Source organism: Mesoplodon densirostris, chromosome 1, assembly GCF_025265405.1.
Source record: "Mesoplodon densirostris isolate mMesDen1 chromosome 1, mMesDen1 primary haplotype, whole genome shotgun sequence".
NCBI lineage: Eukaryota > Metazoa > Chordata > Mammalia > Artiodactyla > Ziphiidae > Mesoplodon > Mesoplodon densirostris.
In genome coordinates this window covers 151,000,263-151,013,710 of record NC_082661.1, presented here as the reverse complement: position 1 = coordinate 151,013,710, position 13,448 = coordinate 151,000,263, and the positions used below count along the sequence as shown (strand labels likewise).

Below are 13,448 nucleotides of genomic sequence, written 5' to 3'. Positions count from 1 at the left end.
TTGTGAAGGAGGTGAAGCTTGTCTGCAGGAATATCATACAAGAGGAATATCTAGAGAGAGAAACAGACACCAGGTGGTGAAAGAAGCTGATGGCATTGGAACCCATGTTCCAATTCTTTCATGATGTTTAAATCTTGAATTCTCTCTTCTTTTCTTATTTACTCTTGAGGCCTCTTGGATAGATGTACAGTACCACTGTGCACTTTTCTGCCTGTATGGTGATCTGCTGGGGAATCTTACCTTGGAATCTCATGCTTCTCTGAGATGAACTTTGCTCTTGGTTAAGCCTCCATTAACTATCAGTTAATTCTATTAGCCTCTTGTTACTGGAAAAAATAATTATCTTCTAAACTAATTCACAATAATTTGCAAATACAGGTTAATAGTTTAATGTACATTCCCAAACCTGGTAAATCAGAATCTTCCAGAAAGATATTACAATTTTCTATTTCTTTGTTATGCCAGTTATTACAGAGAACTTAAGGAGAATCACTCAGCAAAATGTGAGGCATTGAAATAGTCTGGACCGGCCTCTCTCTATTTTCTGCCTTTCCTTTCTGCCTGCCTCTCTCTCTCTCTGGACCGACTACCTCTCTTTTCTGTGCTGCATATTTCTTCTTTTCCTCAGCTGCCTGTATGTGGCCCAGGCATGTGTGTGTTGGGGGGACCTATATACAAAGCTGAAAACTTCCATATTTGGTCAGAACTGAACAATACAACTCCATTTGGACTTCATGATCACTTGGTAAAAAGTAAAGTCCCAGGAGTCCCTGCTAACACCAGTCTTCACTCTTCATCTACTTACAGCTTGCTACATCCTGACACAGTCACATGATAAGTATGTTTCACTTTTAGATCCACTGCTAACCAACGTAAGTATCTCAATATTCCCTGTTCCACTGGCTGAGGGAGACAAGTCTGATTAGCAAAATTTATCATTTCCCCTGACCATGAGTCATGTACGAACTGATGGACTGGCTACCTTGGTGTCAGGTGCTCAGTCCTGGTCCTATTCCAATGACAGGAAGTGTGGATTTACAGAGAGTGAACTCTGGTCACCTAGGCATAACAGAAATACTTTTAGCAGAGGGATTGGGCAAACATTATATTAAATGATTCAATTTTTTAAGTGAAATCTCGATTGATCTTAACTACAAAATGAGGTAAGAAGAGATATAATTTTTTTAATTTAAAAGATTTAATAAATTTCTTTCTCCCTCCCTTCCTTCCTTCCTTCCTTCCTTCTTTTGTACAAATGTTCACACACACACACATACACATACATGCGCAGTCTAGATAGTTGCAGTTAATGATCCTAATTTTTCAGAATTAACCATGTAATAACCCACAATTGTTTACTCAGCTCTTTGGAGGCATGCTTAGTCTTAATTTTCTGTCTTTTTTTTTTTTTGTCTTCCCCTTCTCCATCAGGAAATAATATAGGATAACACAATAGAAAGAGCACTTAGAGACCAGCAACTTAGATCCCCTGACAATCACCAACTAGCTAATTGTCTTTGAGAAGTCATCTAGGTTTATCTAACACACTCTCTTTCTCTCTCTCTCTCTCCCTCTCTCTCTCTCTCCCTCTCTCTCGCTCTCTCTCTCTCTCTCTCTCTATATATATATACACACTATATAGTATATATATATATTACAGATATATATACACATATATAATATATATGTATGCATATATTTATATTTATAAATATGTCATAATATAATAATGTTTATAAATACATTTATATTTACCATAGACAAAAGGAAAATGTGATGACTCTAATACTCAACACATGTATTTATAAAATTGTCAATTTCTCAAATATAAATTACTATGGGTTCAAACTTTTAAGCAGTAATACAAAAATGAATAGATTATCATTTATAAAATGTACAATGTCTACAAAATTAGGAAGACTGTATGGCCCCAAAGGAGAATAACATTTCTATTTACTGAGATGAAGGAGCTATTCCTTCCATGGGTCCTCATAGATAGGGCACCATATAAAGGTAATAAAAAATATTTCTAACTGTCTCCTGAAAGTAATTACAAAAGTAGTAATTTCTGTCATGATTAAGGGAATAGGCTCTGAAAATTGCACTCAAGTTTTCATATCACCATTTTCAAGCTGAGTGACCTTGAGCAAATTACTCAATCTCTTTGTGGCTCTGCTTCCTCATTGGTAAAATAGGGAAAACAATCGTTCTTCACTCAAATGTGTTGTGAGGATTAAATTAAATCTCGTGCTCATGATTCTTAGAATATTGACTGGCACATAATCAACACTTAATAAGCTATCATTATTTCTGAAATACAGTTTATTATTTTTAAAAAACTTATTTAAAAATAGAATAATAGCCTAACACCAAATTGCATTTCTGTTACAATAAGGTTTTGTTTTTTTTTTTTTTTTTTTTAGGTACGTGGGCCTCTCACTGTGGTGGCCTCTCCCATTGCAGAGCACAGGCTCAGGAGCCATGGCTCACGGGCCTAGCCGCTCCGCGGCATGTGGGATCCTCCCGGACCGGGGCACAAACCCATGTCCCCTGCATTGGCAGGCGGACTCCCAACCACTGCGCCACCAGGGAAGCCCACATAATAGGTTTTGAGCAAGGCAATTGTTTCAGAGTTCTGTGACAATCAGACCCAATTCAGGGAGGTACTTTAAAGTAGACAAATAAATGGACCACCTGTTCTTCAGACAATCATCTGTAAATAGTTTTGTTCAACTCAGTTTGTGATAGCTATTGATCAGCAGTGATTTTGTGGTTATACTCTTTGACAAGTACTTGGAGTGCAGTTTTTCTGAGTTAAGTGCAAAACTCATGTTTTGAAAGGGCTAAAAGACAAAGTTGAGAAGCTCGATAAAAGCTCGTGTCTTAATAGAAACCCTCTATCTCTGCATGGAGATGGCCAGAGGCTACCTGTGGAAAATAGCAACATTCTAGTTAAACTATAATCTGGGGTTTGACCCAGCATCTAGATGAATGTGCGATTGAGACTCACTCATTTTAATCAGAAAGCAGAGGTACAATGATTTCACCTCGGAATGTTTTGAAAGCAGGTATAAACAGATGCTCACCTCAGCCGTAAATAAAGACTCTATGAGTGAAATCCTCACAGAATATTTAACCTAGAGCAATATCCCTTTCTTGTATGTGCACCAAATATATACCAAAGTAACTGAATGGACTTAACATACTGTATAGGTTTATTGATGAAGAGCCATTTAAGAGTTATAGAACATGTGCTCAAAATAATCATTTTGTTTATAGAATGTTTCATGGTACAGTTTATGTTTAAAATTGCATAAACTGTATAGTCTACTGGCTGTAGACTAGATTGCTGGAAGGCAATGGTGAAATCAGGAAGATAAATTAGGATGCTATAGCAGGAAAATAGATGAGACGTTTATGGCTCACAGTGAATCAGTTCAAGGATATGTAAAAGCTCCTGACAGGGAACCCATAAGTTTCATTCCCAATCCTGATGTTCATATCCCCAGTTTCAGCTGACTCCTTCAAGGAATATGAGAAACCGTAGTTAAAAATATCACCAAATGATCTTTTAAACCTTAGCAGTGCATGTGTGCCTTTACTGGGGCAATGTACTTTTTAAAACAAACCCTACACAGCTTGCCAGGAATCTGAACTGGGCTCAGAAATAAGAGCTATCAGTAGTAGGAGTAAGGTGACAGTCCCTTTGCAGTTGACACTGATACTGATGGCCAAACTACCCTTCTTTTTGCTAATTTTTTTCTGTGAATTCTGGAGATTTAAAAGTTCACAAAACTGTCAAAGTGAACATATAATTACTCGGAACTCCAAGTCTCTTACTGGAAAGTGATAGAGAAAAATTCCATCAGCATTCTTATTTTTGGCTGTCCAACTAGCCATGTTTCAGAAAAGAAACCATAATCTTTGAAGCTTACTTTCCAGGAAAACTACTACACTAAAATTAGAAAACTTGTGAATCAATATATTTACATTGCCCATCTGGCAATATTAGGAAGTATTACCAATACCGAGCACTCTTTAAAGGCAGATGAGGTTATATGGCCAAAATATTAATTTTAAATTCAGAACTTTATTAAGAACTTGGAAGGGTCTGAAATTTTATCCTATTTGCACACTAACATGTTAGCCTGCTACAGTTTCATGGATACTGGTAGGAGACATGAAACTCTTGGGTCAGAGACAAAGGATTTTATTACTCTAGGTGTGGCAAACAGCATGAGTCTTAATTTGCATTGACCTCTTGCCCGACCTCCCACCAAGCCCCACAGGAGCCATGCAGAGGTGGGCCCAGGTGGATGCTCTGCAGGTAGTGCATTTGCATCACAGCTGAGGGACCTCAAGCTTAGTAAACCTCAATCTTTTGTAAAATGGATGCAAGCAAACCTGTCCAATCTTTGCTCTAAAGGGAGGTATTATCTTTATTATACTGGACAGTAAGAAAATCTGCCCTCTGCTTCAGAGGCAGTATATCTATCTTCCATGGCTCTTTGCTATCCAAACATCCTTCCAAAGATAGCCCAGTAAAAGATCTATCAGTAACTCTTCTCATAAGACATACAGAAATGTGAGACATATGGAGAATTTTGTCCGATCAATGTTTATGAAAAAAGCCACAGAAGTAGCACCAAAACACAATTTTAACTATGGTAAATTTATCTTCATTGTAAAAATTTTTGTTATAAAAATTTTTTAGCCATCAATGTCTGGTGTTACACTTATATCTCATTTGAGCACCTGGGTTGAGAAGCTATTTGGTATATGATGTAGTCAGCTTAAATTGGGCTCTTCCACCTTGATCAATCAAGAACAGACAAGTGTTCTTTTTGGGGTCTTCAAAGCAGTAGAAGAAGTTCAGCCAACCTTCTTTGTGACAATTCCATTCTGTCCCTTCCATCTGCTTCTGTCCTCCTCTTCTTGGCTTTTCACTACATTGATATACAGCTAGATTAAAGGTCCGGTAGCCTGTGGGGAACAGTAAGGGGGCTACAAATAGATGGCACATGGTGGGTTTTTGTTTTTTTGTTTTTTGTTTCTGTTTTTTGCAGTACGTGGGCCTCTCACTGTTGTGGCCTCTCCCGTTGCGGAGCACAGGCTCCGGACGCACAGGCTCAGCGGTCATGGCCCACGGGCCCAGCCGCTCCACGGCATGTGGGATCTTCCCGGACCGGGGCACGAACCCGCGCCCTCTGCATCGGCAGGCGGACCCCCAACCACTGCGCCACCAGGGAAGCCCGGCACATGGTGTTTTTTTTTTTAATTCCCACTATGTATGCTATTGAGAAAATTTATGACCATATTGGAAATTATATGCAGAAAACCAAAGCAGCATGTTCTAAAAAGCAATTTTCCTGAATTATATCCCATATTCTTTTCTCTGAACTTGGAAGAGATACTTCAACTGTCTATAAGTTAATGATAAATACTGTTAGTAAAGGATATCTGTATCTGTAGATTTCTTACTGTGAATCTCAGTATTGTAACTAATAATCCGTATATTTCAGAGTTAATCATGTGTTAAGCTTCAGCTCCACAGTGGCTTTTGGTGTTTACTTGGCTATTTGGAGATATGTTTAGTCTTGCTTTTCTTTCTCCCAACTATTTAGCACTGTATTAAATGAATTGTAATTATTCCTTCCTCTTATTTCACCTTCCTATCCATCGACCTGACCACTAAGCTCACACCACACATTTTAGATTTTTTGGTATACAGTGACTCAGATTAAAATTAAAATTCTGTAAAGTAAATGGAACATAAATAGATAAAAAGTGAGTTACTGTATTTTTTTAGAGATAAATCTAATTTTTTTTTACATTTTTTTGATGTGAACCATTTTTAAAGTCTTTATTGAATTTGTTACAATAATGCTTCTGTTTTGTGTTTTTTTGGCCATGAGACATGTGAGATCTTAGTTCCCCAACCAGGGATCGAACCTGCACCCCCTCCATTGGAAGGCGAAGCCTTAACCACTGGACCACCAAGGAAGTCTCATTACTGTTTTTTTTTTTTTGTTTTTTTTTTTTTGTTTTTTTTTGCAGTACGTGGGCCTCTCACTGTTGTGGCCTCTCCCGTTGCGGAGCACAGGCTCCAGACGCCCAGGCTCAGCGGCCATGGCTCACAGGCCCAGTCACTCCGCGGCATGTGGGATCCTCCCGGACCGGGGCATGAACCCGTGTCCCCTGCATCAGCAGGCAGACTCTCAACCACTGCGCCACCAGGGAAACCCATCATTACTGTATTTTTTTAAGGCTAAAAATATATGATATATGATAATGGAAGTCACTAAAAAGAAATTGCTGTCAAATTAGGATTGGGTGAGTCAAATGTAAATTATTAGAAAACAAAGGGATGAGAAACACTTAAAAAGATGTTGTACTTATACAACTTACAACCGACTCTAAGTTGTATTCTAGTTTTAAAGAAACCTATAACTGGAAACCATGGAGCTTTTATTTAGTATGTGGTTTATTCATAAAGAAGGCACCGAATTACCGTTATCAGGCCTCTATATAAGGACTAGGTTTTGGTAATATATCAAAAGATTGGTGAAAGAGTGTCTGTCTGTCAGTCTGTCCATCTATCTTTGAACCCTCCATCTTAACCAACACATCTTTCTGATAGAAGGTAGGGGGGCTTCCTTCTTCCTGGGTAGCAGTTGGTGGCATGGGCACACTTCTGCCCCTTCAGAGGCTTTTGCATATGTATATTCTGATCCAGTTTTAAAAATATAATCTTTAAAAAAAATTTTTTTTGGCCGTGCCACGTGGCATGCGGGATCCAAGTTCCCCAACCGTGGATCAAACCCATGCCCCCTGCATTGGAAGCTCAGAGTCTTAATTACTGGACCACCAGGGAAGTCCTAAAATATAATCTTTTAAGGACAATTTACTTCTACCCAAATTACTCGGGAAAGGGAAAGAATTCTTACACAAAGCTGGTCAAACTATGTATGTAGCTTTGTTTTTGTTTTGTTCTTTGCTTTTTTCACCTAACATTGAATTGTGAGCATTTACTCGTATCATTTAGTCTTGGAAAATGTGATTTTTGGATAGCATCATATTTCATCAAATACAGTTCCCTTTAAATTTACTTTAGTACCCAAATGTTGGACATTTAGGTTACCACAAATTTTAAATTTTAACAATTTAAATTATCAGATATCTGCTATGATTATCCCTTGTGCTTATGGTCCAATTATTCCTTTGGATAAGTTACTAGAGGTTGAATTGCTGTATCAAAGGGTATGAAAATTTTTAAGGCTCTTGATGATATATGTAGCCAAAGTACTCTATGAATTGTATTCCAATTTAAATTTCTTCCAGCCAGTTTTTCGCATCCTATTGAATAATAAATATTAACATCTTTATAATCTTTGTCAAATTGTTAGTCCAAAATGGTGTTATTCTACTTTACTGTACATTTGGTTCTAAGGGGAACATTTCCTCACATGTTTACATTTGTCATTCTTCTCTTGCATGAACACTACATTCTTCAGGAAGATATGATTGTCGTTTATCTGTTTACTGCAAATATCTTCCCAACTTATGCTTTGTAATTTTATGGCGTTTGAAAACACAAAACACTCCAACAAAGCTAGAAGTATAGACATTTCAATGTCACTATTTAAATGCCAGATTTTTTTTTAATCAGGAAACATTTAAATTATTAAAGGGCTTGCTTATAATTAACAGTAAGTAAATCAAGCAATCCCCAAATTACTTGATTAGAGTTTATGAGTTTTAAAGACCATCATAAAAAGGTAAAGAAAATGATGACTGATTATGGCTTTGCTGTAGCAAGATACTGCTTTTGTAGTGTGAAATATGATTACCCTCTTGAAAATCAGAGTAGTAAATTTATTTTTCTTTGTCATTTAGCCATCCAAGAAAACCTCAAACACCCACAATGCAGTTATATTATTGACATTGTGTTGTTATGTCTTTTAGTTGTCTGTGTGATTTTCTGAAAGATAAGTTCTCTCTAGGGCAGGGCATACTACAAATATTTTTCCAAAAAAAAAGTAAAAGAAAACAAAAAAAGCCTGCTGCATTTCATAAAACAAGCATGATATATATTTGCCAATTAGATTTAAAAGTAAATCTCATCAGAAATGTAATCACTTTCATTATATGAAAAAGAAGTGAGACATAAATAGATATATAGCATGTGTTACACAGAGTAAATCATACATATTACATTAGGCAATCAGGTCCGTAGAGTAAAATGACTGTCAGATAAGCTTATATAACCCTACATTTGACTGGTGTTTCCCTTAGTGGTATCATTATGGTAGCTAATATGTATTGAGTGTATTCTATGTCAAGTGCTTTACAGGCATTATTTTATTAATGACACATTCACAAACTCTCTGAGGTAGATTCAATTAGTGTCTCCATTTTATCTATGAGGGAATAGAGACTTAAATGTACTTAGATATTCTTTTATTTCAACAATGTTTTGTATGTATCAATGTACAAGTTTTGCACTTCTACAGTGAAATTTACTTCTAAGTGTTTCTTTTTGGTGCTACTGTAAATAGCATTATTTTCTTAATTTCATTTCAAGTTGTTTATTGCTAGTATATATGAATATTGTACAGTTGATTTTAGTGTATTGGTCTTGTGTCCTGCAACCTTGCTGAACTCCTTTATTAGTTTTAATAGTTTTTTGGTTGATTCCTTAGGATTTTCTATGTATAAGAGAGTGTTATCTATGAAACAAGATGATTTTGTTCCTTCTTTTCAAATCTGGATGAATTTATTTCTTTTTCTTGCCTAAGTTACCTGGAATGAACCTTGGGAACACAATGTTCAATAGAGTGTTGAGAGTGGACATACTTGTCTTGTTCCCGATCTTATGTGGACTGTTGTCAGACTTTTGCCACTAAGTGTGATGTTAGCGGTGCATTTCTCATAGATACCCTTTATCAGGTTGAAGAAAGTCCTTTCTCTTCCTAGTTTTTTTTAAACTTATTTTTATTGAAGTATAGTTGATTTACAATGTTTTGTTAGTTTCAGGTGTACAGCAGCACAGGGATTCAGTATATATATATATTATTTTCCCTTATAGATTATTACAAAATATTAACTATAGTTCCCTGTGCTCCTTAATTCATTATTGTGCTCTTAATATTAGGGACTCATTTACTCTCACATCTGAATTTTAATCTATTATTATAGACAAGGAGGTCTATGCCACCCTAATCCCAGTTCAAGGCAGGACTTTTGCCCAGCTGTGGGCAGTGCAGTCAGCCAAGCACTTTCATATCTCAGTTCCTTTAGGGTTGGGTTCAGTTGCAGGAAGGAAACTTCACTAAGGTCATGCACTACCTAGGTATCTGCATTTGATGGCTGAGAAAGACAGGTATACACAGGTATAGAAAAGGACACACAGGTCCTTTCTGGCCCAATGTGAGAAACCACAGCAGACAAACTTTGCCCCAGAGCTCTTCATTGTGTTTGCCATGATATATCTTTATCAGGTATACTATGTTTTACTCTGTTTTCTGTCTGGTCCCTTTTTTTTTCCCCATTCTCTTCACAAGTGTTGATCCCTAATTACTATCTTGAACCTCCAAACTACATTCCAAAGTCTACTTGGAAGGAATTAATCTACTAACAGTTGGGATCAGGAGTGTCTAAAAAAGCAGGTGATAAGATGGGGTTTGGGGGCTTGATCACTCACAGCCTGATTGACAGTGAGGTCCTCATCACTGGTTATACATGGAAGTATAATTGTTTAACTGGTAATGAATTGAGAAGGTGTGCCAATGGAAGGTAATGTACGAGAAGTTTGAAATGTATAGAGAAAATAGTAGATATAAAGATAATGGGATTGGATGGGTATTGCTGAATTCCACTGGTGTTCCTCAGAAAGACAATAAAGATATGAGAGAAAATAAAAGGCAATAGAAAGCTAGATGTGAATCCAAAGGGCCTCTCCTTTTGCATACAAAGAAGTCCTCAACTCTTCTTGTCAGAGAGTGAAGAAAGTAGAGGACCAAGGACTAACTTTCAAAGATGATTAAAACCCAAGTAAGTCAAGTCTGTTATGGCAAGATTAGGACCCTGATTAGGAAAACCTGGGGCCCTGACAAAAAAGGATGGAAAGATCTGGGTGAATTCTCTGCAAGGTTTTGTTTCTCCAGACTCATCCAAGATGGTGTAAACATCTTCCTTTAGGACTCTGCCTGCTATAAGACAGAGCACAAGGCAACATCTACCTCCTTCCCCCACCCTCCCCACCATGATCTTTTATTATCTCTCCTCCTGGCCATGCCTTTCAGGACTGTAACTAGGGTTAAGTGATAGCATACCTCTAGCACATATACTCTGGGTCTGATAAGGGAACAAGGGACTATACCAAAAAGGAGAAGTTAAATTTAGGGGCATATATTGGCAGGAGTGGGGAGAGTCTGCATGGGAGAAGATTCTAAGGTTTGATCAACATGGTCCTTAATATAAAATTGGATAAATAAGAATTTATGGATCTGAGTGGGGATGGTGAGAACTTGCTATTAGCGTGGCTCCTAGAAGTATGAAAAAATTGATGGCCTGTGCTGAGTGAAGTTGAAATGCCAGAATTGCCATGCAGGTGTTGGGGAAGAGATTAAGACTCTGAAGAGTAGGAATAGTGGAATGGATATATCAATACTACATGTGGCCAAAATCCCCTTCAGGTGATTATATTCCACAGGAAGGCTCAAAAGACACACCATTTACTAAGCCCATAAGGAATGTGCTGGCTAGTGCATTAGCTTCCCTTAAAAAGTTCACTGGTGACTCTCCCCTGTAGCCAGGACTTAACATAGGGTAAGACATTAACAACTAGGCTCTTTCATGACCATGGTGATGAGAGGATTCTGAAACAATGAAAGGTAGATGGTGGCGCTTAACCATCAAAGTCTCAATTATTGTAGTCACTGGAGTGGCAGCTTGGAGAGCTTGACATGAAGAGTTGGGATGACAGTTACTTGAACACAGAATCACAAAGGGAAAAACATATGGGCATCCAGTAAGAGTACTGTTAAAATATATAACAAACAGAAAATGAGAATGGACAAGCAGGAGGCTGAGACAGTCACCGAACAAAAATTCTCATTTTCAGACCAGGAATCCACTGACTGAAGAAGTTATCAGACCTCCAGGGGGAAGTATGCTGCAACACAATTCAAATACCTGCTATACTTATTCCTCCAGTTCTTCAGTATTACCTGTGGCCATGGACTCACACAGTGACATACAAGGTAAAGGGGCATACCAGGCATTTGAGAACTCCTTGATATAGGGTCTGAGTTGACCTTGATACTCTGTCACCATGGGCCCCTGTTGGAGTGGGGAAATATGGGACCAGGTGAAAAATGGAATGCTAATCAAGGTCTGGCTTATGAGGGGTCCAAACTCACCTCATGGTCACTCATCCATTTCTTGACTATATAATTGGAATTGACATACTTGGCAGTTGACACTATCATATATTGGGTCTATGGTATATGGGTTAATGGCCAAATGAAATGCCCGCTCCCCAGCCAAGATAGTAAATCAAAAACAATAGTACATCACAGGAGATGGAGCATGGATGGAGGAGGTTAGAGATTTAGGATCTAAAAGGTAAAGGGGTGGTGGTACTCCTATTAATTCATCAGTTTAGCCACTGCAGAAACTACATGGATACTGTAGGGTGACTGTGCATTAGTGCAAGCTCAAGTAAATAGTAGCTCTAATCACAGCCACCCTGCCAGCAGTAGTGATTTTCTAGAGCAGATTACTCTAACCTTTATCTGCATAGTTATGCTCCATGTATATGTTAACTCTCTTGTTCTCTGTCATAATGTAGTTGTTCCCCTCTAGGCCACACACTTTGCAGGGACGATCACAACTAGTGACTGAATAAGTGAGCTATCTAAGGCCTGGGCATTTTGGCCTGACATAGAACCCTGTGGGAGCAGTACTCCCTCTCGAGCTCCCCATTAAGTTGGACAAGACTTTCTCAGGCCTGCGTTGTAGTTAAAATTCTTCTTGTATCCAGTCCTGCTTCCTGTCTTTCAGAGATCCATGGATTTTTGTAATGTATTTTTAATCAAATTGTTTATATTGAAAGGGGGTGCTGCAAAAACCTGTTTTTTGTTTGTTTGTTTGTTTGCTTGGGGCCCTGCACACTGTAGAGTCAGCCATTGGGTAACACTAGGTGACCCAAGATGACCCAATCCAGTCAATTTCTTGGCTAGTCTTCTTAGTCTACATTTACAGTTCTGCCAGAGAATTCTGGCATCTTATTTCTTCTCCCATATTTATGACCCACTACTGCCCACTTGGTGTAGCAGTAACATTCATTCTTAATTTCTAGAAATGAGAAGTCTTATTTAATAAAAAAAAGTTTAACAAATAAAGGGGTGGTCCTGATTGTAACTAGTTTTGATGGTTGATATATTCCTTTTGTGTGTCCAGAAAGATGCCATTCACCTCTTTTCTGCTTCCTAAAACACCTTAATGCTACTTTCTTGGCAGGCATTTAGAACACATGCACATAAACCATAGTTGAAAAACGGAATAGCACCCTCTGTATTAATTTTCTAACTAGCAATTTGTTGAGGTTGTATTTGTTCTTATAAAACTATTGAACTACTGCTCAGGGTTGGCTCAGTTTTGATGGAAGTGATTGATTCCTTGGCAAGGTTTTCCCTTCTTCTACCCCATGCTGATAGCAGCTGGGTCAGAAACACACTCAGCATTGCTTTCGTGCTTGACAGTTATAGTTTTGACCATGTTAATTACCATCCTGTCGAATTGCACAATGGGGACACTCTATAGCACTGAGAGTGATTTTAGCCTTGTCTTCTTCAGGAAGACCTTATTGGAAACCGTGTGCAATTTGTAATGAAAGTTCTAGTCATCCTTGGTAAATGTATCTTTTTTCTAGTATAAAATCCTATTTTACTTTCATCTTAACTAAATATTTTACAAGTTAGGTATACCTAGGGGTGGGATCCTAAGGGTCTCATGTTCTGTGGTCTGTGACAGTTCGGAATGAAAAAATAACAACATTGTAAGGATGACATGTAATCTTTTTTTTTTTTTTTTTGGCTTCTCTTGTTGTGGAGCACAAGCTCTAGGCACGCAGCTTCAGTAGTTGTAGCACACGGGCTCAGTAGTTGTGGCTCACGGGCTCCAGAGCGCAGGCTCAGTAGTTGTGGTGCACGGGCTTATTTGCTCCGTGGCATGTGGGATCTTCCCGTACCAGGGCTCGACCCCATGTCCCCTGCATTGGCAGGCAGATTCTTAATGCCTGCACTACCAGGGAAGTCCCAAGGATGACTTATTCTTATAAAACTTTTAAATAGATGAAATAAAATATATTTAAATGAAAAAATAATTTGAATCTTTATATTTAAAATATATTTTGTTCAAGACTACAAAAATATACAGCTCAG

The 13,448-nt window shown here is 38.0% G+C and overlaps 1 long non-coding RNA gene across 1 annotated transcript in view; it reads left to right on the top strand.

The window, feature by feature from the left end:
- LOC132484605 (uncharacterized) overlaps nucleotides 1-11,258 on the top strand; it is a 43,622-nt gene extending 32,364 nt beyond the window's left edge. The window contains exon 5 of the long non-coding RNA XR_009531238.1: nucleotides 11,126-11,258. This is a non-coding gene — a long non-coding RNA (uncharacterized LOC132484605). The remainder of the gene's footprint in view (nucleotides 1-11,125) is intronic.
- The last annotated feature ends 2,190 nt before the right edge of the window (nucleotides 11,259-13,448 follow it).